The sequence below is a fragment of the Ranitomeya variabilis genome, chromosome 5, assembly GCF_051348905.1.
Source record: "Ranitomeya variabilis isolate aRanVar5 chromosome 5, aRanVar5.hap1, whole genome shotgun sequence".
Classification (NCBI taxonomy): Eukaryota; Metazoa; Chordata; class Amphibia; order Anura; family Dendrobatidae; genus Ranitomeya; species Ranitomeya variabilis.
The window spans coordinates 436,710,753-436,734,700 of record NC_135236.1 but is presented as its reverse complement, the minus strand read 5'-3'; positions in this window follow the sequence as shown (position 1 = coordinate 436,734,700).

Sequence of the window (23,948 nt, the reverse complement as noted above, 5' to 3'; positions counted from 1 at the left end):
GGCAAAATAGAGAGCAATTCTATTGATCATCTCTGAAGCTTTGCCCTCTTCTGACTGAAGGAAGGTATAAGTTGTTTGTAAGCGACATTTGTTGCAGACGCCTGATGCAGGCTTGCTATATTTGAAACGCGTTGTGTTTTTATATAATTTTTAATAAATATAATTGTGCTAGAGCAACTGCTCTGTCATTTGTGTCCGAGTATATCTATTCTTTCCCTTTGATCACGTGAAGTTTCCATTACATCAGTGGAAGAGCCCATATCCTGCCTTTTCTCTCTTGTGATCCAATAAATACCCCTTTAACCCTGTGTGAATAGGTCGCTATTAATTTTACATATGGACAGAGCCATGCTTTTAATGTTCTGTGCAACCCTATTGAAGCTCTGTCACATCGCATATACACTAAGATATTTCTAAAGGGGTTAACCAACCAGTGTGTAACATACTCACTGTTAGGCCATGTGCACACATTGAGTATTTGATGGGGTTTTTACCTCAGTATTTGTACGCCAAAATCAGGAGTGGAACAATCTGTCATGGGTGTGTCAGAGGCTGTAGACAGTCGCATTGCATCTAGTTGCAGGTCTCAGCGGTTTGCTTTCTAGACTCCTTCCTAGTCCTTCTGACTTTAGGACCCAGTGGCAACCTCCCCCCAGCTCTAGTTGACACACCTGGACGGGGGTGTTTATAACTCCAGGCTTGCTACTCGGAGTTGCCGGTGATATTTCCATTTCCTTTTCCCTGTTGAGGCTTGGAGCTATAGCAGTTGGCTATCTTCCTCTTTGGTGTTTGGAGGACGTCTGTGTTTCTCTCTGAGTCTACTCAAGCTAAGTGTTCCCCTTGTTTGTGTATCCATCTATCTTTAGTGGTAGTGGGAATTGACAAGTGTCATCCTGTTCTTCCCTATGCTGGGTTTATTGCCAGGGTCAAGCAAGGGTTAGGTATCCTACTCGGTGATAGATGCGGAACCTATATAGGAACGCTTAGGGCAAACAGGGTGACATTAGATCTGCCTCGTGGTCTCCACTGCCCCCATTCCCTAGGTTGGGTTCCCTTTGCCTTATCCCTTCGTGTTGCACTTAGTCTTTCCTACACTGTGCATGACATCAGAGGAAAAGTATAATATAAACACGTCACCACCTCTGTATTTATCACCCACTCCTGATTTTGGCTTACAAATATTGATGTGAAATACTGACCAAATACTGAATGTGTGAACATGGCCATAATAATCTACTCTGCTTCATTCTCCAGGCATTTGTCACATAACTGCTCCAAATGCAATTTGCATATGTTGCCACATTATTGCAAGTATGCAAATCACATATGAGGGGTCATGTAATGACCAGAACGAGTTTAAAACAGAGCAGAAACCTTACACTGAGAATATTATACTTTGTTAATATTTATCATGTTAGACTCTCTTCCGAGTGTTATACATGGTGCAGATCACCCCTTTAATTTAGCAACAAAGTCTATAGCCTCATTACATGTGTCTGTATTATGATTCTGATCTGTGATTTGGTTTTCACAGAGGTGCATGAATCATCTTAATGATATTCCTATAACAAATCTATTTTTATTTATTTTTACTGGCTGACATAGGACTATTGATTTCACAGCACTTTACAGACATCACTGTCCCCATTGGGCTCACAATCTAGATTCCCTATCAGTATGTCTTCAGAATCTGGTAGGAAACCGAGTACCCAGAGGAAATCCAAGCAAATACAGGGAGAATATACAAACTCTTTGCAGATATTGTCTGTGGGATTTAAACCTAGGACCTCTGAAAGTCGTGAAAGCCAAAATGCAAATCACTAAGACACCATGCTGCCCTACTTCTCACCCCTCAGATAGTGATGGATGTCTGCTGTCTGCTTATTATAAGCGCTACTGCGGGGGACCCCAATGGTCAGTAGAACTTGAGGGCAATTTGCTCTTTGCCATTGCACTCATTATTTATTGAGCTGAAGGAAACAGCAGTATGCTCTACTTGATTCTCCATCACTTCTAAAGACTTTGAATAGAGCTGCAAGGCATATGTTCATCTGCTGCTTGATTTCAGCAACTCTTCACCGTGAGGAAGAGCAGATTGTCTATTATGATCTATTGAGGTTGTGGCGAATGGACATTTATCAACTGTCTTGCAGTTTTTTTTAATTCCTTTAAGGGGAACCTGCCAGCCATTTTTGAGTCTGTCAACAAATGTCACAACCTTTATCTGCTGCTGTTATGCATTCTACAAATGTTTACATTGTCTCTTCACACCTGTATACCCCAAAAATGTCCTTTGATTTGGTCCTGAGTTGGTGATAGGTTCCCTTTAACTTTTTTCATTAGTATAAAATCATGCTGAATAGAATGCAAGAGGTCACTGACGATTCAGTGACTTAATAGCAATCTTTCACCCTTAAGACTAAAATTAAACACTGATTTGAACATGTAAAAATCATAACTTTACTGTGGATTTCACACTTTTACATTAAAAGCATTTTATTATATATGCTAACTACCGTAATTAATGGTGCTCAGTGCACTCTTGGCGTGTCCAAGAGTTCAAAGCACCATTCCAACCTCTCATTTAGCATCATGCACACTACCTCTTAGGCCTGTCCCACACGTCCAGATCATTCCGGTACCGGAAACAATCGGTACCGGAGTTATCCGTGTCCGTGTGCCCCTATGTTTCTTGTGTACATCAGTGTGGCACACTTGCGGCACACGTGTGCCGCCCGTGTGCCCACTGGGTACCACACGCACCGTGCTGGGTACCACACGTACCAGCATCCGGTGCTGAAGCCGCAATTCATATCTTCTGTGCAGCAGCGTTTGCTGCAGAGAAGATATGAATAATAGTGTTTAAAATACAGATCTATGTGTCCGCCGCCCCCCCACCCCCTGTGCGCCCCCCCCCCCCGCTGTTCTGAAAATACTCACCCGCCTCCCTCGTTGGCTGTCGATGCTTCCTGGTCTGACCGCGCCTTCTACTGTATGCGGTCACGTGGGGCTGCTCATTTACAGTCATGAATAGGCAGCTCCACCCCTATTCATGACTCTAATCGGCGGTCCCACGTGACCGCATACAGTAGAAGGGGCGGCCAGCACAAAACACTGCGAGGGAGGCGGGTGAGTAATTTCAGAACAGCGGGGGGGCGCACAGGGGGTGGGAGGGCGGCGGGCACATAGATGTTTCTTTTAAACACTATTATTCATATCTTCTATGCAGCAAACACTGCTGCAGAGAAGATATGAATGGCGGCTTCAGCACCATGTGGGGGGGACAGCGCTTACTGTAGCGCTGTCTCCTGCACGCCACACGGACTGCACACGGAGAAGGTCCATGTGTGGTCCGTGTTTTACACGGACCCATTGACTTTAATGGGTCCGTGTAATACGTGCGCTCCCACGAACACTGACATGTCTCCGTGTTTGGCACACGGAGGCACGGTCCGCAAAAAATCAATGACATCTGCACAGATGCATTGATTTTAATGGGTCTACGTGTGTCATAGGCTCCGGTACGTGAGGAAACTGTCACCTCACGTACCGGAGCCACTGACGTGTGAAACCAGCCTTAGGGTATGAGCACACGTTGCGGATTCTCTGTGGATCCACAGCGTTTTTGCAGTGCAGAAACGCTGCAGATCCGCAATTGATTTACAGTACAATGTAAATCAATGAGAAAAAAAAATGCTGTGCACACGTTGCGGAAAATCCGCTGCGGAAACGCTGCGGTTTAAAAGAAGTAGCATGTCACTTCATTTTTGTGAATCTGCAGCGTTTTTGTACCCATTCCATTATAGAAAACCGCAGGGGTAAAAAACGCAGCAAATCCGCAAGAAAACCGCAGCAACAACGCACAAAAAAACGCTGGTGCGTTTTCTGCCAGGAGAGGCAGAATCCGCACCAGAAATTCCTAAGCCTAATCTGCAACGTGTGCACATAGCCAGCAGCACATGCTTCAAGTTTTGCTTGAATTTTAACAGGAGCTTAGAAAGTGTGCACTCAAAGTATCAGTGTCTGCATATTCTTATCCCTCTCTGCAGTGGCTGCTCCATGCACATAGGATCACAAGTGGCCAGTGCAGATAGGAGAGGGATGAGAGCCGCCTGCACTGACAGTATCTGTGCGCACTCTCTGAGCTCCTGCAAAGGTATGTTCAGGGCCAAGGATTCAATTCAGCAGTGTTCAAAGTGAGCACTGTCAATCAAGATAATGGGAATTGTAGGAGATGCTAATCAAAGATGGGCATATGAGTCGCCCGCCAGGGCAGTGGGGATGCTCGGTACCGGGTCCGGTCGCAATTAAAGGGGTGGTCACAGTGGCAGCGACCCTGGGCGCCCAAGTAAAAGGGAAAGGTCTTTTAAGGGAGTTGTAATAAAGTTTATGTTTGTGACGCCACCTGTGGTTCTCGGTCAGAGGGGACCGATGCTTCTTAAAGGGGTCCTCTGGGGTGAAGTTACTGCAGCAAAGATGGTGACACTTCCCACAGGTGAAGCGGGGTCCCCAGGGCTTCCGGTGTGCTGGGCAGGGATGGTGTATGCCGGCAAATAAATGGAGGACACAGAGTTGTAATGTCTTTACCTGGTTTACTGGTTGTAAGCAGCCGCAGTCCAGGGTACCAGCAACAGGTGGTGATATGGTCCGGCCGGCCCGGAGGCAAAGGTGGATTCCTCTCCCAGGTGAGGTCCATTAGCCTTCCTACTCGTATGTGAGGTCCTTGCTGCCTGTGGATTTTGTACAAAGTCCTCTCTCTCCTGTCCTGGGACAGTTACCCGTATGGTGGGCAGTGTGAGCCTTTTTATAGGGTCTCTATCACAATCCGGTCTCTTAGTTTACTGCTGCACCTTCAGGTGTGGGTGCGGGAAAATTACATAAAGTCCTATGCCCTCCGGTTCTGCTGTGTGATCTGGAGTACAACAGATGCCCGGTGCCCGATTCCTGTGCTTAGGCTCAGAGGGTGCCTGGTCACAGTTCCCCTCAAAGCCGTTTCCTGCTCCTGTGCTTCTTTCCTCAGATGCTCACTACAATCCAACCCTTCAGGTTTTCTTCCATTCCTGGAGCTGCAGCTCACACGTAGCTGCATGGCCCCACTGTCTGCTCTCACTCCTCTCACTTCTACTGTCTGCTCCAGACTAACTAATGCCTCTTCCAGACCAGAATACTTCAGGCATAATCTGTCTATTTTTTAAAAAAACGGATTCGGTGCAAATTGTGAAAAACTGATCCGTTTTTTTTTTTTTTTTTTGCTGGATCTGTTTTGGTATTGGGCATACAATTTTGACTTCCTGTTCCGGGGACGAGAGAGAGAGAGACACTCTAGAACAGAAAATGCAGGGATGGGGCATGCCCACTGCAAAAAAAATGGAGTCGGTAGCCGGATCCAGTCAATACACCACACGTTTCGTCCGTTTATCGCTGGAACCGTCGCTGGGCGTTTTTTCGCCGGATAGAAAAAACGTTCATATGGACGTTTTCTCCATCCGCCGTAAAAGAAATTTTTGATGGATCTGTCAAAAAAACGATTAAACATGTGGCCATCAGGCGCAAATACATCTCTATGAGAAAAAAAGTATCCGGCGGAAAAAAAATTGATCCGTTTTTTTTCAAAACTCGCCGCATTGTGCCTGACGGCAAAAACCTGATGCGTGAAAGTAGCCTTACATGGTAAAGGGAATCTTCTTTGCCTCCAAGCATGATATTGCCCGCCCTGAAAGGAAGGCAACATCACTGTAACCTTTTTTATTATATTTGCAAAAATGTCTACATTTCTGTTTTTTTCAGTCAAGATGGGGTGCAGAGTGTACATGTGAAATGTAAATGTACATATAATGTGAAAAAAAAATGAACTTTTTTGAATTTACCAAATGGCTGCAATGAAACAAAGAGTAAAAAATGTAAAGGGGTCTGAATACTTTCCGTACCCACTGTACATTTCACTTGCAAATATACTTTCATTCATTAACCCTTTCATGACCTTAGGATTTTCCATTTTTGTGCTTTTGTTTTTTGCTCCCTTTCTTGCCACAGTGATAACTTTTTTATTTTCCATTACTATGGCCATGTGAGGGCTTTATTTTTCAGGAGCAAGTTGTACTTTTGAACATCACCATTGATTTTACCAAATAGTGCACTGGAAAATTGGAAAAAAAATTAAATTGCAAAAAAAGTTCAATTCCACAATTGCTTTTTGCCATTTATTTTACCATGTTCACTAAATGCTTAAACTGACCAGCTATTATGATTCTCCAGATCATTACGAGTTTGCAGATACCAAACATGTATAGGGTTTTTTTATGTAAGTGGTGTAAAAGAAATAAAAAAAAGTCAAAGTTTGTAAAAAGAATGACAGAGATTGATAGTGGCATTTAACGTGTTAACAGCCTCAGGAGGATTGCGATTCCACCCAAAGCTGTTAGGGGCACTTGACAGCTGATCAAATCAGTTGTCATGTGCTGGAAAAGATGCGGGCTTACTGCTGGATCCCGCATCAAAAGCTGGGACATGACATATGACACATCTATACTTTATAGGTCATGAAGAGGTTGAAATAAAACTTTAGAAAAGAAGGGGTCACTTCTAGCAAACTAAACCAAGAACACCTTACTGTTCCTCAATAGCCCAGGTACTTTTACTTGCCTGAGACAACAATATGTATGTGAATAGGAACACTATACCTGCAAACACATCTTTATACTTCATGCTTCTACTATCTTTATATGGCTGTTCATTATAATAAATGGAAGATATGTTGCCAAAAAGTTAAATGTAAATGTACTCATCATTATTATTAAAGAGGTTATCAGGTACTATTTTAATTTTTTCTCATGAGGCTAAGAACTGATAGGCAGGTAGTTGCTAACTACCTGTGTAACGTAGGGACTAGGAACTGTGGGCACCCACCCAATCCCTAGAACTAGGGGCACACTAGTATATCCTTGTCCCCTGAATTACTCCTGAAAGTGGAGACACTGGGGTCACGTGTCTTGCTATTCTATATTTATCCTTATCTGTTCCCTCCCCCAGCCAGGAAAGTGTGAGGCCAAAGTATATACAAGAAAACTATCCAGACAAACAAGGGATGACATCCAAGGATAAATGAAAGCTACAATCATACAAAATACACTCACCAAACAATAAAGTGGTACACGGGTGGTATAGGAAGGTGAAGCCAAATAGGAGAGGATGAAGAAGAATAAACAAACTCCAAGCAACAATCTCCTTAACAACTCTCCAAACATGAACTTCACTTACAACTCATAACCAGGCAGTAAGAAGTATCACTGGCAATTCTCAGATGCCAGTGGCGAGCATATATAGCAGAGGGAAGTGGCCAACACTGAACATCTGAGATAATACAGGTTGGAGAGCTCCAAGAGATCAACTAAATTGATTAACCCTTGCACTGCCATCTAGGAAAAAAACTTTACTGTTTAATAACACGGTGAAGCATTTCTAATCAGTGCAGGAGTTCATGAAATCAGTTGCCACAATCTGCTAGCCCTTATCTTTTGCGGTATCCGCATGACAATCTGCCTGCTCTGCCCAACGCTGGGTCTGGGTAATTGTAGACCGCTACTGCTGGCACTCTTGCTGCTTCAGGTAAACAGAGCAGCTCTATATCTTCTGGGTTGCTCTGTTGACGAGGTGTGACTGCTAACATCATGCTGATTGACAGCTGGCTCTCTGCAATTATGTAATGGGGAGCTGACTGTCAATCAGCATGACATTGACCTCAACTCCCGATGAACAGAGTGGAAGAGAGGAAACTGCATTGCCAATATGACGTAGCCGGAAGCCGCAGAAATCAGCGCCGGGCACAATAAGCAGGTAGTTAGTAACTAGCTGCCTGTAAGTTCTTAGGCCCATAAGAAAGAAATAAAATAGATCCAAAAACCTTTAGCTAGCATTTGTCAAAAATGTCAGGGTTAATTTCCTGCAAAATACAAGCTAATTGGAACATCCAAGAAAAATCAAACTTGCAAGCAATTGTCACAATTCTTTTACTTTCTAATTAAAATCCGATTGCAGTGATACAGTGGATGTAGGCAAACACCTTATTAGAAAGATTATGTTAGTAGAACAAATGTTAAATTACCTGTCTATAGACCCTGTACTAATGAGGAAATCTGCGGAGTATGTGTACAAACATGATCTGTCTCCAACATTACTTAATTAGATGGATTGGATTGAGCTGTAACCATGAAGCACTGAGGTGAGAATGAAGTGCGCTATGTATGGGGTGTCATTACGTTCTTATTCTCTGCAGTTATTACAGTCACATAAATATGTGTACCTCGTGCAGCTCCGACCTCTTTACACGACCCGGTCTTTAGATATAGAGGTTTATTTCTGAGCCTTTATTGAGGAGATACACATATCGTGTAGCTCACTTCATGTGGATGGTTACCATAACAACAAAGTATCCATTAGACGGAAATGTTTACTGGATTTAATTGCTAAATTTATCACATAAAATGCTTTTGTACAAATGAAGGGCATTGCTCATCAGAAACGCGGACGCGATATAGCCGCTATTGTATATTTTATTATTTTGCCATAATTCAGTCTTACAGGCACTAATTTATGACTGCAGGGATTTCCATAGAAGGTACTGCAATAACACCATATCCTTATGGATCAGTCAGAAGGGAAATATTCTTCCACTGAACAAGACATCACTAGGGCAGAATACTAATTATTTGCATCTTTATCTGCCAACAGCAACTTCTCAAGCTTGTCCAGACACAGCCATGTTCATCGTGTTATCAGATGAGATGTTTTCTATTCAGTGAGATCAATGCTGGTTGTAATGCCCTAAGATAAAATGATGATGAGTACAATTCAAGAGGCCCATGGATCTGGCCAGGACGTAATGGTAGCACTAATTATAAAGTTATTGTATGAAGGTTGCAATAAGAACAGTGAGATAAACCATAATTTCACCTCTAAAGGCCCCCATATGCATTAGTCTAACTGCAACCAAAACCTCTGATATCGATGGGTGCGGCCAACAGTCTAAGGTGTATGACGGCCCTCAACCGAGATTGTTTTAGCCTCTCGATCTTTTAGTTTAGAGATATATCACCACTAGAGAACAAGGGATCACTCAGCAGAGCGAGCGTTCTTGTGTATGGGAGACCTGGGTGGCACAGCTACCAGTCCAACCATTGTTAGGTTTATATAGAGGGGGGGGAACGGGAAAGGAGAGTCTGATCACCCAAGTTGCAGCATCTATCCTGCTGGTTGCTTTGTATGGACAAGCCTAGGAACGGCTGAGGCAAAATAAAGAACTAAAGTCCAGCGAGGCAGCAGTTGTATACGATAAAATCCAAGTTTATTGTAGAAAAATGAATTAAAAGTGCATGGCAGTTCCAATGTGACTGAGACCTATGCGCTTCAGCTCCTTGGAGCCTTACTCATGGTTATGGATGCCCGTGAAAACATGTCTTTAAAAAGGAAGAGAAAAATTAACAAACATGGAGCGTATCACGCCCAGATCAAATTAGTATACTGCTTGATAGATCCACCTGTTTGCGTGTAAACCAACCAGCCGATGTGTTGAATACAGAAAAAACAGAAGAAAAGACTTGCTGGAAAAAACAAACATGCAACATATGTAAAATACACATCGCCATTAACATGGTCAAACAACATTATTAATTATGTACCAGTTCATATATATTGCAAAATGAGATCATGCCTGACATTTAACCCACATGGAGACCTTGTTTTTAGTGAAAAAAATCTAAAAGGATTCTCTGTTGAGAACCTTCCTTCTGTAGTCACCGCCCCTAAGTGTTTTGTGTACCTGTTCAATGCCCATTTAGATAAGTGATGACAAATCACCCCCATATATTTGTGTAAAGTGTCTGAAAACCGCACAAATATTGAGTAGTACCGACCGTGTCAGACAGATGACAGCGGATACGTTTCCTGAGAGGGCCAATGGTACAATCTTAGCTTACTTTGCAAATATTGCAGTGTACAAGGTAGATCTCACCGTTACTATTGCAATTCATAACTTGTTTGATGTACAATTTACCTGTTGCAATAGAGGTGAATGTTTGTGATTTATGTGCATATTTACAAGCTGTGCCTTTAGTATTGTCTCTTCTTTTATATCAGCAGAAAAGAGCCTCTGAAACCTTTCTCGGAAGGACTTTTATAAATGCAGCAGTGCTAAATGCACCAGAATGACAGTTATGTTTTGTGGCTGCTTGGCTGCTCTGGTGCAGGGGGTCTAGAATCTGTGCAGGGTACAATGAAATCTCAAGACTATCAAGGGATTTTAGAGAGAAATGTGCTGCCCAGTGTCAGAAAGCTTGCTCTGAGTTGCAAGTCATGGGTCCTCAATCAGGTTAATGACCCAAATCACACAGCTAATACATATCAGAATGGCTAAGAGCAAAGCATTGGGTTTTTCTGGTGTGGTTTCTGTGAGCCCTGATCTAAATCGTAATGAACATCTGTGAAAGGAGCTGAAGCATGGAGTCTGGAAAAGGCACCTTCACACTCGACAGCTGGAGCAGTTTGCTGATGATGAGTGGGCCAAAATACCTGTGGATATGTGTAGAAGTCTTAGGGCTCATACCCATTTGCGAGAAAAACAGACGAGTGCTATCCGATAAAAAAAATCGGATTGTACTCGGACCAATATCATTTAATGGGTGACATCTCATCTGCGATTTTTTTCTCAGCTGAAATCGGACTGAGAAAAAAATCGCAGCATGCTGCGATTTGCTGCGTATCTCGGAAGAGACTCGCCAATGTATGTGACTACTACTGACATCATTTAGGCTGCGCAGACTCCCCGCCTGACGTGGAGAACTTGACAGCGTGGGAAAATGTTCAGAAACTTTCCCACACTAATGAGTTCATGTCCAGTCAGGTGGGGAGGCTGCGCAGGCAGCTTTTCATTCATTACTCAGTGGTTTACAGTCGGGGCGGTAGCATTAGCATCACTCCCGGTTGTAAACTATTTAGCCCATTGAGATGGATTGAAGGTTGGGACTTGACTGTATGGCGGACAGGTATGGGACATTGTTGCTTTTTTATTTTAATTTTTTTACAGGTGATCCAGGGCTTCGCTTGGATTACCAGTAACAATAGTGTTTTATTTAATTAAAAGACTTTGTAAAGGGTTAAATAAAGACACACACAACAACTCTCCATTACTAAGCCGGCTTAATGTCACCTTACAATACAAAGGTGAAATTAACATCTTAATAACCCATATACCACCACTACAGGGCAGTGGGAAGAGAGAGGCTAAGTGCTGGAATTGGCGCATCTCACAGATGCGCCTTTTCTGGGGTGGCTGAGGGCAGATGTTTTTAGCCGGGGGGGCAATAACAATGGTCCCTCTCTAGGCTATTAATATCACTGGCTTTCCCTCTCTGGCGCAGAAAATTGCGCGGGAGCCCACGCCAGTTTTTTCTGTGAAAACATTCTTTTATTAAATACATACAGGTCCCAAATTTTACACACACATACTACTAACATTATTAGACACTGACATATATAAATCTAACTGTTCTGCAATGGTTTTCTGTATGTAAACCATGTCTGTTATCCTGTTGGCTTCTGCAATGATTGTACAGAAGCCGACAAATGAATTATCGGAATTATCGGCTATTCTATCTATCTCTCTATGAAATATAAAGATATATGTGTGTGTCACTGACATACACTGCTCAAAAACATAAAGGGAACACAAACAACAGAATATAACTCCAAGTAAATCAAACTTCTGTGGAATCAAACTGTCCACTTAGGAAGCAACACTGTTTGACAATAAATTTTGACAATCAATTTCACATGTTGTGCAAATGGAATAGACAACAGATGAAAATTATTGGCAATTATCAAAACACACTCAGCGGTTCTGCAGGTGGGGACCACAGACCACATCTCAGTACCAAGGCTTTCTGGCTAATGTTTTGGTCACTTTTGAATGTTGGTTGTGCTTTCAAACTCGTGGTAGCATGAGATGGACTATACAACTCACACAAGTGGCTCAGGTAGTGCAGCTCATCCAGGATGGAACATCAATGCGAGCTGTGGCAAGAAGGTTTGCTGTGTCTGTCAGCGTAGTGCATAGAGGCTGGAGGCGCTACCAGGAGACTGGCCAGTACACCAGGAGACATGGAGGGGGCCGTAGAAGGGGAAACAACCAAGCAGCAGGACCGCTATCTCAGCCTTTGTACAAGGATGAACAGGAGGAGCACTGCCAGAGCCCTGCAAAATGACCTCCAGCAGGCCACAAATGTGCATGTGTCTGCACAAACGGTTAGAAACTGACTCCAGGGGATGGTCTGAGTGCCTGACGTCCACAGATGGGGGTTGTGCTCACAGCCCAACACAGTGCAGGACACTTGGCATTTGCCACAGAACACCACGATTGGCAAATTCGCCACTGGCGCCCTGTGCTCTTCACAGATGAAAGCATGTTCACACTGAGCACATGTGACAGACATGACAGAATCTGGAGATGCTGTGGAGAGCAATCTGCTGCCTGCAACATCCTTCAACATGACCGGTTTGGCAGTGGGTCAGTAATGGTGTGGGGTGGCATTTCTTTGGAGAGCCGCACAACCCTCCATGTGCTCACCAGAGGTAGCCTGACTGCCATTAGGTACCCAGATGAGATGCTCAGACCCCTTGTAAGACCATATGCTGGTGCGGTTGGCCCCGGATTCCTCCTAATGCAGGACAATGCCAGACCTCATGTGGCTGGAGTGTGTAAGCAGTTCCTGCGAGATGAAGGCATTGAAGCTGTGGACTGGCTCGCCCGTTTCCCAGACCTGAATCCGATTGAACAGATCTGGGACATCATGTCTTGCACGATCCACCAACGTCACGTTGCACCACAGACTGCCCAGGAGTTGGTAGATGCTTTAGTCCAGGTCTGGGAGGAGATCCCTCAGGAGACCATCCGCTGCCTCATCAGGAGCATGCCCAGGCATTGTAGGGAGGTCATACAGGCACGTGGAGGCCACACACACTGCTGAGCATTATTTCCTTGTCTTGAGGCATTTCCACTGAAGTTGGATCAGCCTGTAACTTTATTTTCCACTTTGATTTTGAGCATCATTCCAACTCCAGACCTCCGTGGGATAATAGTTGTGATTTACGTTGATAAATTTTTAGGTTTCATTATTCTCAACACATTCCACTATGTAATGATTAAAGATTTACAACTGGAATATTTCATTCAGTGATATCTAGGATGTTGGATTTTAGTGTTCCCTTTATTTTCGAGCAGTGTGTGTACTGGATAGATAAATATAAATATATATATATATATATATATATATATATATATATATATATGTGTGTGTTTTGAAGATTATTTTGTTTTAAAACGGTATGTACAGTTGTATTTTACAATGCGATTTTAACATGAGCTTTTACACAGAGAGAACTGCTGTATGTAAAACCTCATGTTAAAATCGCATTGCATATGGATTGCATACGCATGTCATAATGATGTTCCGTGGAAAAATTGCATGACACTCGCATAGCACTCGTCCGTTTTTTCGGTTCGGAAATCGGACCATTTTTTTTCTCGCAAATGGGTATAAGCCCTTAGGCCAGAGTCACTCTTGCGAGGAACTCTCACCTCTCAATACCCAGCACTGCCGCCGGCAGTGCCAGGTATTGGTGGGAACGACTCGTGCGAGTTTCTCGCAAGTGTGACCTCGGCCTTATAGAAAGTTACAGAAATTGTTTGTTTCCAGTTATTGCCTCAAAAGGTTGTGCAACAAAATATTAAGTTGAGGTTACTGTCATTTATGTCCATATAATTTTTATTGGTTTGGTATGAAAAATTTAGTGCAAAAAATTTGGTACAAAAAAGTTTGGTATAAAAAATATTCTTCTGTTGAATCAACTTTCAAACACAATGTTAGATTTTCATTTCATTATTTGATATTCAGTGAATTTAAAGTGAAAATTACTTTTGTCAGTTTCAAGTAATTTCCGGGAGCATTGTGGGTTTTTCTCACCTTATCAGAAGAGTAACATCAATTTTATCCATGTGTGTAAATTGTTGATTTTTAAAAAAGATTTTAGATGGAAACACTAATGTAGAGCTTGGTATTTGTTATAGTAACTGATACTTAAATATGTCATACGTGCCTGTAATAAAAAGCAAATGTACAGTAGTCTTTTATTTCAACCTCATACCTTTATTTTCCCACATAAGCTAATCATATCCACAGACTGGACAGTGTGTAAACTGAATTTTCTAATAGCTCTCAAGAATATTTAATTTGACCTCACCATACTTCAGATAAAACAACTCCAGAGAAATTTTCATGATTATTACTCCGTATTAAATTTTAATTCCATTGCTGTTATTGCCCTAGTAAATATAGCAACAAAAACTGTCTAATTGTGTTTATGTTTTTATTCTCAATGCTCTATGTTTAGAAGTGTGCTTTGCTGTGAGTTTGCTTTGATTCAGATTGGCCGATTAAACCTTTAAATCTAATTTATTCTTGCCTCCTTCGCTTATTACACTGGCCAAATTTTGTGTTAGTAAATGAGATTTTGAAACTGCACCACAAATCTCTCCTCCAGCCAGATTCATCAATATATAAATGTTCCATGTAAATTTGCATGTTGGTCAGATGTATGGGTCTTCATAGCATTCTAGGTCCTTTAAAGACATACATGTTCACCCCCATGTATGAATGTAGCCCCTTTGGATCCTTCTTGTAATAATCTCTCACAACCTGTGCCTCTTACAGTAATATCCTGGGCCTCATGTAAGAAAATTTTCCTTCCACCTTGCCTCTTCCTGGTATAATGTCCCCCATCATGGTACAATGTCCTCATTTTGGTATAATGTCCCTATTATGGTATAACTCCTCCCATCCTAGTATAAGGTCACCATTCTGGTATAAGGAACCACATCCTGGTATAATGTCCTCAATCCTGGTATAATGTCCTGAATTCTGGGATATTGTCCCCATTCTGGTATAATGCCCCTCATCCTGGTCTCCTTCTGTTATTCTCTGGCACATCTTAGAAAGAAACAAACAATTATTCTTACCTTCCCCCACTCCCACACTGTGCTGTATCATCTTCTGTAGCTGACAGTGGCATGTATTGCATCTGAATGTGAGTCAGAGGATGCATATCCAGGTGAAATTGGCGTCGGTGTGCCTCCTCCATCACGGACTGGTCGCGGTCGCAGTTCATATGCCCCTGTTTATTCATGAAATAATTAGACCTCTTAGATGTTTATGGGTCAATAAACATCATGATTATTCAGACAAGAAATATAAGCCACAATGAGATCTGTCAGAAACAGCTACCCTAGTTTCTATCAGTATAAACAGACTTATTCTATGGTAGAACAGTAAATAGATAAAGATACTGTAGTCTGTTGTTTCTGTACAGATTAGTCACACATTTTTGTCAATTGTGTTCTGCAATAGATGAAACATTGAGATCTTACTTCAAATACTGTGCTGGTGGACATTCTCCTCTTCAGCATTTATCATTGTCCGAGAGCACTGTCATTTGTCTTTCACAAGATCTTAAATATATAGCTTGGAGGAAGTTACATGCACTATATTTTCTGAACAGTAAAAAAGTTATGTTTCAGCTCACCCCCATCAGCAAATCCATGAGAGTCCACAGGAACATCCGAGCAAGGAAAACGCCACCGCCCAACGTCCTCTGCTGAGTAAGTAAGAAAAAAAAAAAAATCCAGCTCCGGAGTAAAAGTCATCAATTTTATTTCCACATATTTAAAATTCGGAAAAAGCTGCTTGCAAGTAACTGCACAACTATTTCAGAAAAGAAGCCATAAGTTAGCTGAACGCGTTTTGAGCACGCATGGTGCTCTTTGTCCACAGCATAAGCTTGAATAGCCCAACAAGACATATAAAAACAAATTTAACAGGTGAATAGCCATGAGAATAATTAACTCCACCCCGACAAATCCCATTGGACATCCAGAACACACAGTCATTAGGACAGGTACAAAAAAACAAGAATCATTAAGCACATATTATATACACATACCACAAATACTGCGCAGACAGGTGTGATTATCCCCCTAAAAAATAAATAGAAAAAAAAAAACACACACAAAAAAACAAAAACCACAATAATAACATGTTAATAGTGTAACATCATCTCTTTTCTGAGGTTTAACCCTGTGGGCACTCTGGTGTTCAATAGATAAATCCAAAAAGCCTCTCTATCCTGTAATTTACTTTCTCTATCACCGCCTCGTATATTTTTGTAAATTTGTTCTATCGCATAAACCTTTAAGTGATTTGTGTGTCTGTCATGTTTATTAATAAAATGGCTTGATGCATTTGACACATGACGTAATGTTGGTTGAACAATATCCAATAAATGTTCCCTAAATCTGTCTTTTAGTTTCCTTATTATCGATCCAACATATAGGAGTCTGCATTCCAGACATTCAAAAATGTAAACTACACAGTCCGAATTGCAGTTTAAGAAAGTTTTTATCGGAAAATTTTTTTGATTACTAGAACAATGAAAACCTACAGTTTTTTTGGTATACGAGCAAGTCTTACATGGGTGTGAACCACATCTGAAAAAACCTTTTGTTGATAGCCAGTGGGTGGGAGTTTTTGGTTTAGTTTGATTCAGAAAACTGGGAGATAGCGCATTAGGGCTGTCCCACACGTCCAGATAATTCCGGTACCGGAATAAATCGGTACCGGAGTTATCCGTGTCCGTGTGCCTGGGAACTCACGGAGGCCATACCTGCGGCACACGTGTGCCGCCCGTATGGCGAGTGGGTACCACACGGAGCGTGTGGTACCCACTCTGCATGGTGCTGAAGCTGCGATTCATATCCTCTCTGCAGTAACGTTTGCTGCAGAGAAAATATGAAGAATAGTGTTAAAAATAAAGATTTAGGTGTCCGCCGCCCCCCCACCCCCTGTGCGCCCCCCCACTCCCTGTGCGCCCCCCCGCTGGTCAGAAAATACTTACCCGCTCCCTCGCTGCTTCCTGGTCTTGCCGCGGCTTCTCCTGCATGCGGTCACGTGGGCCCGATCATTTACAGTCATGAATATGTGGCTCCACCTCCCATAGGGGCGGAGCCGACTATTCATGATTGTAATTGATCGGCCCCACGTGACCGCATACAGTAGGAGGCGCGGCCAGACCAGGAAGGAGCGACAGCCGACGGGGGACCCGGATAAGTATTTTCTGACCAGCGGGGGGGCGCACAGGGGGTGGGGGGGCGGCGGACACCTAAATCTTTATTTTTAACACTATTCTTCATATTTTCTCTATAGCAAACGCTGCTACAGGGAAGATATGAATCGCGGCTTCAGCACCATGTGGGGGGGACAGCGCTTACTGTAGCGCTGTCTCCGGCACGCACACGGACCCCAGACGGAGAATGTCCGTGTGAGGTCCGTGTTTTACGCGGACCCATTGACTCTATTGGGTCCGTGTAAAACGTGCGCTCCCACGAACACTGACATGTCTCCGTGTTTGGCACACGGAGACACGGTCCGCACACGGTCCGCAAAAAATCAATGACATCTGAACAGATGCATTGATTTTTATGGGTCTACGTGTGTCAGTGTCTCCGGTACGTGAGGAAACTGTCACCTCACGTACCGGAGCCACTGACGTGTGAAACCGGCCTTACCTAATGTGGGTGCGCGTCTAGAGACTATTTTGATACCATTCTGTAAGATTATGTCCATGGTTTGATCATCTCTCAGCAAATTTAAATTCCGCAGTACAATTTCTGAGATGGATTTGAAATGTGTGCTATATGTGAGTATTAACACTGGCTGTTCAACAGGCAATTCTGATTTTTTATGTTCATCATGGACATTAGTAGTTTGTATAAGATCTGATCTTGTTTTTTTATCTGCAATAGAAAAGGCACGATCTATAGTCCAATTAGGGTATGCTCTGTTATTAAGACGTTTTTTAATAATGTTTTTTTCCCGGGTGAAAGCTGGTTCATTATTACAGTTTCTTTTGGCTCGTAATACCTCTCCAACTGGAATTGAATGAATGGTGTGGGGAGGATGAAAACTACGTGCGTGTAATGTAGTTTTGCCAGCAGTTTGCTTGCAATATGTTTTACTTTGAATGATGGTATCAGGGAAGCCCTGAAGACATGAATCCAAAAAATTTATAGTGAATTTATCAAACATATAAGTGAATTTTAAATTGAATGGATTGTTATTTATATAAAAAATAAATTGCTCCTAGCAGTTCTGATTGCCCTTCCAAACCATTAATAAATCAACAATATATCTTAAATACCATTCAATGTCCTGAAAAAAAGGGTTATTATCACTGAAAATGTACATTTCCTCCCACCAAGCCATTACTAGATTTGCTACTGAGGGTGAGAATAATAAAAAAGATAAAACTGTTCCAATGAATATTTGTAAGTCATAGGTTAAATTACTGTACTTATTTAGATGAAATTGTACAGCCACTAAAGCAATTCTATGCGGGATGGATGTATAGAGTGCAGCTACGTCGCAGGTGAGCCATGTCCAGTGTGAATTCCAGATTACATTATCTAGCATACTTAGAACATCTCTGGAGTCTTTCAGATATCCTGGGACTCTTTGTGCTAGTGGTTGGAGAATGGTATCCAACCACTCCCCTAAACGCTCACTATAAGAGCCTATACCCGAAATTATGGGGCGCATGGGAGGTGGATAAACATCTTTATGCGTTTTTGGTAAAGCATGCATGAATGGTATTTTTGGATTAACGACGTACAAATATTCAGCCTGTCCTTTAGAAAAAAAACGTGTTGTAAACCATCCTCTATGATACTTTTACATTGTGACAAAAACTCAGCAGTGGGATCAGAATCCAATTGAATATAAGTGTCATTTTCAGAAAGCATTTTGTGAATAGATTCAAAATAGTCAGATCTATTGATAACGACAACAGATCCCCCTTTGCCCGACATTTTTATGACTAGATCATTTTTATTTTTCATCTCTTCCAAAGTGTCTCGTTCTTTTCTAGTTAGGTTGAGTTTAGGGGAACTGGTGGAAGAGTTCAGGAGGAGATTGCGAATATCCCTTTCCACATTATCTTGGAAGCGATCCATAGATTCTGTTCTGGTGTAAACTGGATAAAAAGAAGGATTTTTGGTTTTAAAGGAAGAAATCATATTAATGTCCTGTGATAATGTGTTTTCCGTATCTAAGTCCATAAGGCATAGAAGTCCGTTTTGTTCAGAAAAATTTTTATTCATGAATTCATTAGTATGGACTGGTACTGGCAGAGGTGGCGTGTCTTTTTCCATGAAAAAATGTTTTTTTACTGTCAAGTTTCTGACAAATTTATTTATGTCTTTCAAGGTAGAGAAAACATCCAAGTTGGTATTGGTGGGCACAAAGTTTAATCCTCGAGATAATAATTTTCTTTCACTGTCCGTGAGAGTATGGGAGGATAAATTTATAACATCTAACGAAACATCCTGTTGTAGCTCCTCAATCGATTCCGAAATACCGAGGAAGCGTTTGCGATGTTTTCTGCCGCTCCTTCTGGTACGTTTTTTGAAACGTTTTTTGATTGTCCTGAAACATTTCTTTTAGATTTACGGTAATAACTAGACTGATTGGTAGTTACTTGTCGTGTGGTGTTGTCTTGACTGCACGATTACACAGAAACATCAGACGACTCTGGATCAGACGATGAAAAAGTCACCTAATTGCGATTGAACGGAGTGCGATTTCATTTTTTCAGGATGGATCTGGGTGTAGCTGGAAATCTCTCCCATCTCCCCCACTCATAGACCTGATTATTAGTGAAATCAAATACATCCCTGTTAAATTTACGTTTTTTTAGGTGATGATAGAATCTTCCAGGGCATGTAATTTAGATTTCAGGTCTTTTTGGAAGTCCTCAAAATCAGTGTTATTCACTGCAGACTTGAGTAAAGTAAGATTTTTATCCAAGTCGGTCTTAATAGCAGATAATTCTTTACTCTCATATTTTACAATGAGCTGCATAAGGTGTTTAGAACAGGTAGAAAGTATAGAGTTCCATTCATTTACAAATTCGTCATTATAGACTGTTGTGGGAACTTTTTTTATACGTAATCCTCGAGGGATAATATCCTGTTCCAAATAATGTTCCAATGTGGTTTGATCCCACCAAATTTGCGTCTCATTTAAGGAAGATTTTTCTATTACTTCCCTAATATTCAAAATATCTGGTGAAGTGTCTGCATTTCTTCTATTAGTTGACTGAAAGACCAATGCTGCACGTTCCCTTCTTGAGGGATCTATTAAGGACTCCAAGAGTGAGGATGAGGGAACCCACCAAGATTGCACTTAAAAGTGGATCTTAAAAGGCAAAATAAGTCTGATTGTGAGGGGAGCAAGAAAACAGGCAGGAAAGTCTTGAACAGTAAAAAAGTTATGTTATTATCCCCCTAAAAAATAAATAGAAAAAAAACAAAAAAAAACACAATAATAACATGTTAATAGTGTAACATCATCTCTTTTCTGAGGTTTAACCCTGTGGGCACTCTGGTGTTCAATAGATAAATCCAAAAAGCCTATCTATCGTGTAATTTACTTTCTCTATCACCGCCTCGTATATTTTTGTAAATTTGTTCTATCGCATAAACCTTTAAGTGATTTGTGTGTCTGTCATGTTTATTAATGAAATGGCTTGATGCATTTGACACATGATGTAATGTTGGTTGAACAATATTATTATTTATTATTATTATTATTCATTTTTATAGCGCCATTTATTCCATGGCGCTTTACATGTGAAATACGGGGCAAGTATAGACAAATACATTAAACATGAGCAAAAAACAAGGCACACGGGTACATTAGGAGGGAGGACCCTGCCCGCGAGGGCTCACAATCTGCAGGGGATGGGTGATGATACACTAGGAGAGGGCAGAGCTGGTTGTGCGGCGGTTCAGTAGGTTCAGGATCACTGCAGGCTGTAGGCTTGTCGGAAGAGGTGAGTCTTCAGGTTCTTTTTGAAAGTTTCTATGGTAGGCGAGAGTCTGATGTGCTGGGGTAGAGAGTTCCAGAGTATGGGGGAAGCACGGGAGAAGTCTTGGATGCGGTTGTGGGAAGAGGAGATGAGAGGGGAGTAGAGAAGGAGGTCTTGAGAGGATCGGAGGTTGCGTGTTGGTAGGTACCGGTTGATCATGTCACAGATGTATGGAGGAGATAGGTTGTGGATGGCTTTGTAGGTCATTGTGAGGGTTTTGAACTGGAGTCTCTGGGCAATAGGAAGCCAGTGAAGGGCTTGGCATAGGGGAGAGGCTGGGGAATAGCGGGGAGACAGGTAGATTAGTCGAGCAGCAGAGTGTAGGATGGATTGGAGTGGTGCCAGAGTGCTAGAGGGGAGTACAGAGAGTAGGAGGTTGCAGTAGTCGAGGCGGGAGATGATAAGGGCATGCACTAGTGTTTTTGTGGTGTCACGGTCAAGGAATGCGCGGATCTGGGAAATGTTTTCGAGTTTGAGGCGGCAGGAGGAGGCAAGGGCTTGGATATGTGGCTTGAAAGAGAGGGCAGAGTCGAGGATCACCCCGAGGCACCGGGCGTGTGGGACTGGGGAAAGTGAGCAGCCATTGACATTGATGGATAGGTCTGGTGGAGGGGTAGAGTGAGATGGGGGAAAGATGATGAATTCTGTTTTATCCATGTTCAGTTGTAGAAAGCGAGCAGAAAAGAAGGCTGAAATAGCAGACAGACAGTGCGGGATTTTGGTAAGTAAGGAGGTGAGGTCAGGTCCGGATAGGTAGATCTGCGTGTCATCAGCATAGAGATGGTACTGCATACCGTGGGATTCTATGAGCTGTCCCAGACCGAAGGTGTAGATGGAGAAGAGTATGGGTCCTAGAACAGAGCCTTGAGGAACACCGACTGACAAGGGGCGAGGTGAGGAGGTGGTGTGGCGGAGGGAGACACTGAATGTCCGATCTGTCAGATATGATGAGATCCAGGAAAGGGCCAAGTCTGTGATGCCAAGAGATGAGAGGATTTGTAGCAGAAGGGAGTGGTCCACAGTGTCAAAGGCAGAAGACAGGTCCAGGAGAAGGAGGACAGAGTAGTGTCGCTTGTTCCTGGCAGTTAGTAGGTCATTGGTGACTTTAGTTAGGGCAGTTTCAGTTGAGTGATGGGAACGGAAGCCAGATTGTAATCGATCAAAGAGGGAGCAGGAGGAGAGGTGAGAGGACAGTTCAAGATGGATGTGTTGCTCCAGCAATTTGGAGGCATAAGGAAGAAGAGATATCGGGCGATAGCTAGACACAGAGGATGGGTCGAGGGAGGGCTTTTTGAGGATGGGTGTGATCTTGGCATGTTTGAAGGATGAGGGGAAGACACCTGTTGTGAGTGAGAGGTTGAAGAGGTGCGTTAGGGTTGGGATGAAGACCGTGGAAAGGTTAGGGATGAGGTGAGATGGGAGCGGGTCGAGCGTGCAGGTGGTGAGGTGTGATCTCGACAGGAGGGTGGAGAGCTGATCTTCTGTCATGGTGGAGAAGCTGGTTTTGGAGGAGCAGGGGTGAGCAGCTAAGAGGGGCAGTGGGCGCTGTGGGCCAAAGCTTTCTCTGATCATATCGATCTTCTGTTTAAAGAAAGAGGCAAAGTCTTCAGCAGAAATGAGAGGGGAGGGAGGGGGTGCAGGGGGACGGAGTAGAGAATTGAAAGTGTTGAAAAGCTGTTTAGGGTTGTGAGACAGGGAGGATATGAGAGATGAGAAGTAAGTTTGTTTTGCGGCAGTGAGCGCGGACTTGAAGCTGGCGAGGGACTGCTTGTATGCGGTGAAGTGGTCAGCAGAGCGGGATCGCTTCCATCTTCGCTCAGCGATCCTGGAAGCCCGTCTCAGTTCTTTAGTCAGGCTGGTCAGCCAGGGCTGCCTGTTGACTGTACGAGTTTTGCTATGCATGAGCGGGGCGGCCGAATTGAGTGTTGCTGTTATTGTGGCGTTATAAAAAGCAGCAGCATTTGTGTCATGAAGGGAGGCTATGTTGGTAAGAGGGAGAAGGGACTCAGAGAGTGATTGTAAGTTGAGATGTTTGAGATTTCTGCGAGGGAGTTTGTGGAGTGGGGGTTGCACACTAGGAGAGGAGAGGGAAGAGAATGTCAGTAGGTTGTGGTCAGACAGGGGGAGGGGTGAGTTAGTGAGATTAGTAAGGGAGCAGAGGCGGGTGAAGACGAGGTCCAGCGTGTGGCCATCTGTGTGAGTGGCCTCAGAGGACCATTGAGTGAGGCCAAAGGAGGAAGTCAGTGATAAAAGTTTAGAGGCAGCTGAGGTGGAAGTGTCAATCGGGATGTTGAAATCACCCATGATGATAGTGGGGATGTCAACAGAGAGGAAATGAAGTAGCCATGTGGTGAAGTGGTCGAGAAAGATGGAGATGGCTAGTTCTGGGGGGCGGTAGATGACAGCCAGCTGGAGGTTGGAGGGGAAATAGATGCGGATGGAGTGCACCTCAAATGAGGGAAGAGTAGCGGAGGGTGGTAGCGGGATTGGAGTGAAGGAGCAGGTGTCAGACAGGAGCAAGCCAACCCCTCCACCACGTTTGTTGGTGGAGCGAGAGGTGTGAGAGAGGTGGAGACCGCCGTAGGAAAGCGCAGCTGGAGAGGCTGAGTCAGAGGGGGTGAGCCAGTTTTCCGTGATGCCAAGGAAGGAGAGTTTGTTGGTGATGAAGAGGTCATGGATAAATGGCAGTTTGTTGCAGACGGAGCGTGCGTTCCATAGTGCTCCATGTAAGGGGACCGGGGGAGTGGGGGCTGGATGAATGGGTATGAGGTTGTCATGGTTGGGAAAACGTGCGGAGGATCGAGGTAGGGGGTTAGAAATGAGCATGGGGATGTGTTGAGGTGGGCCGGGATTTGGGGATACATCACCGGCAATGAGGAGTAGCAGACAGAGCGTTAGAAGGTGGGAGCTGGATAGGACATGAT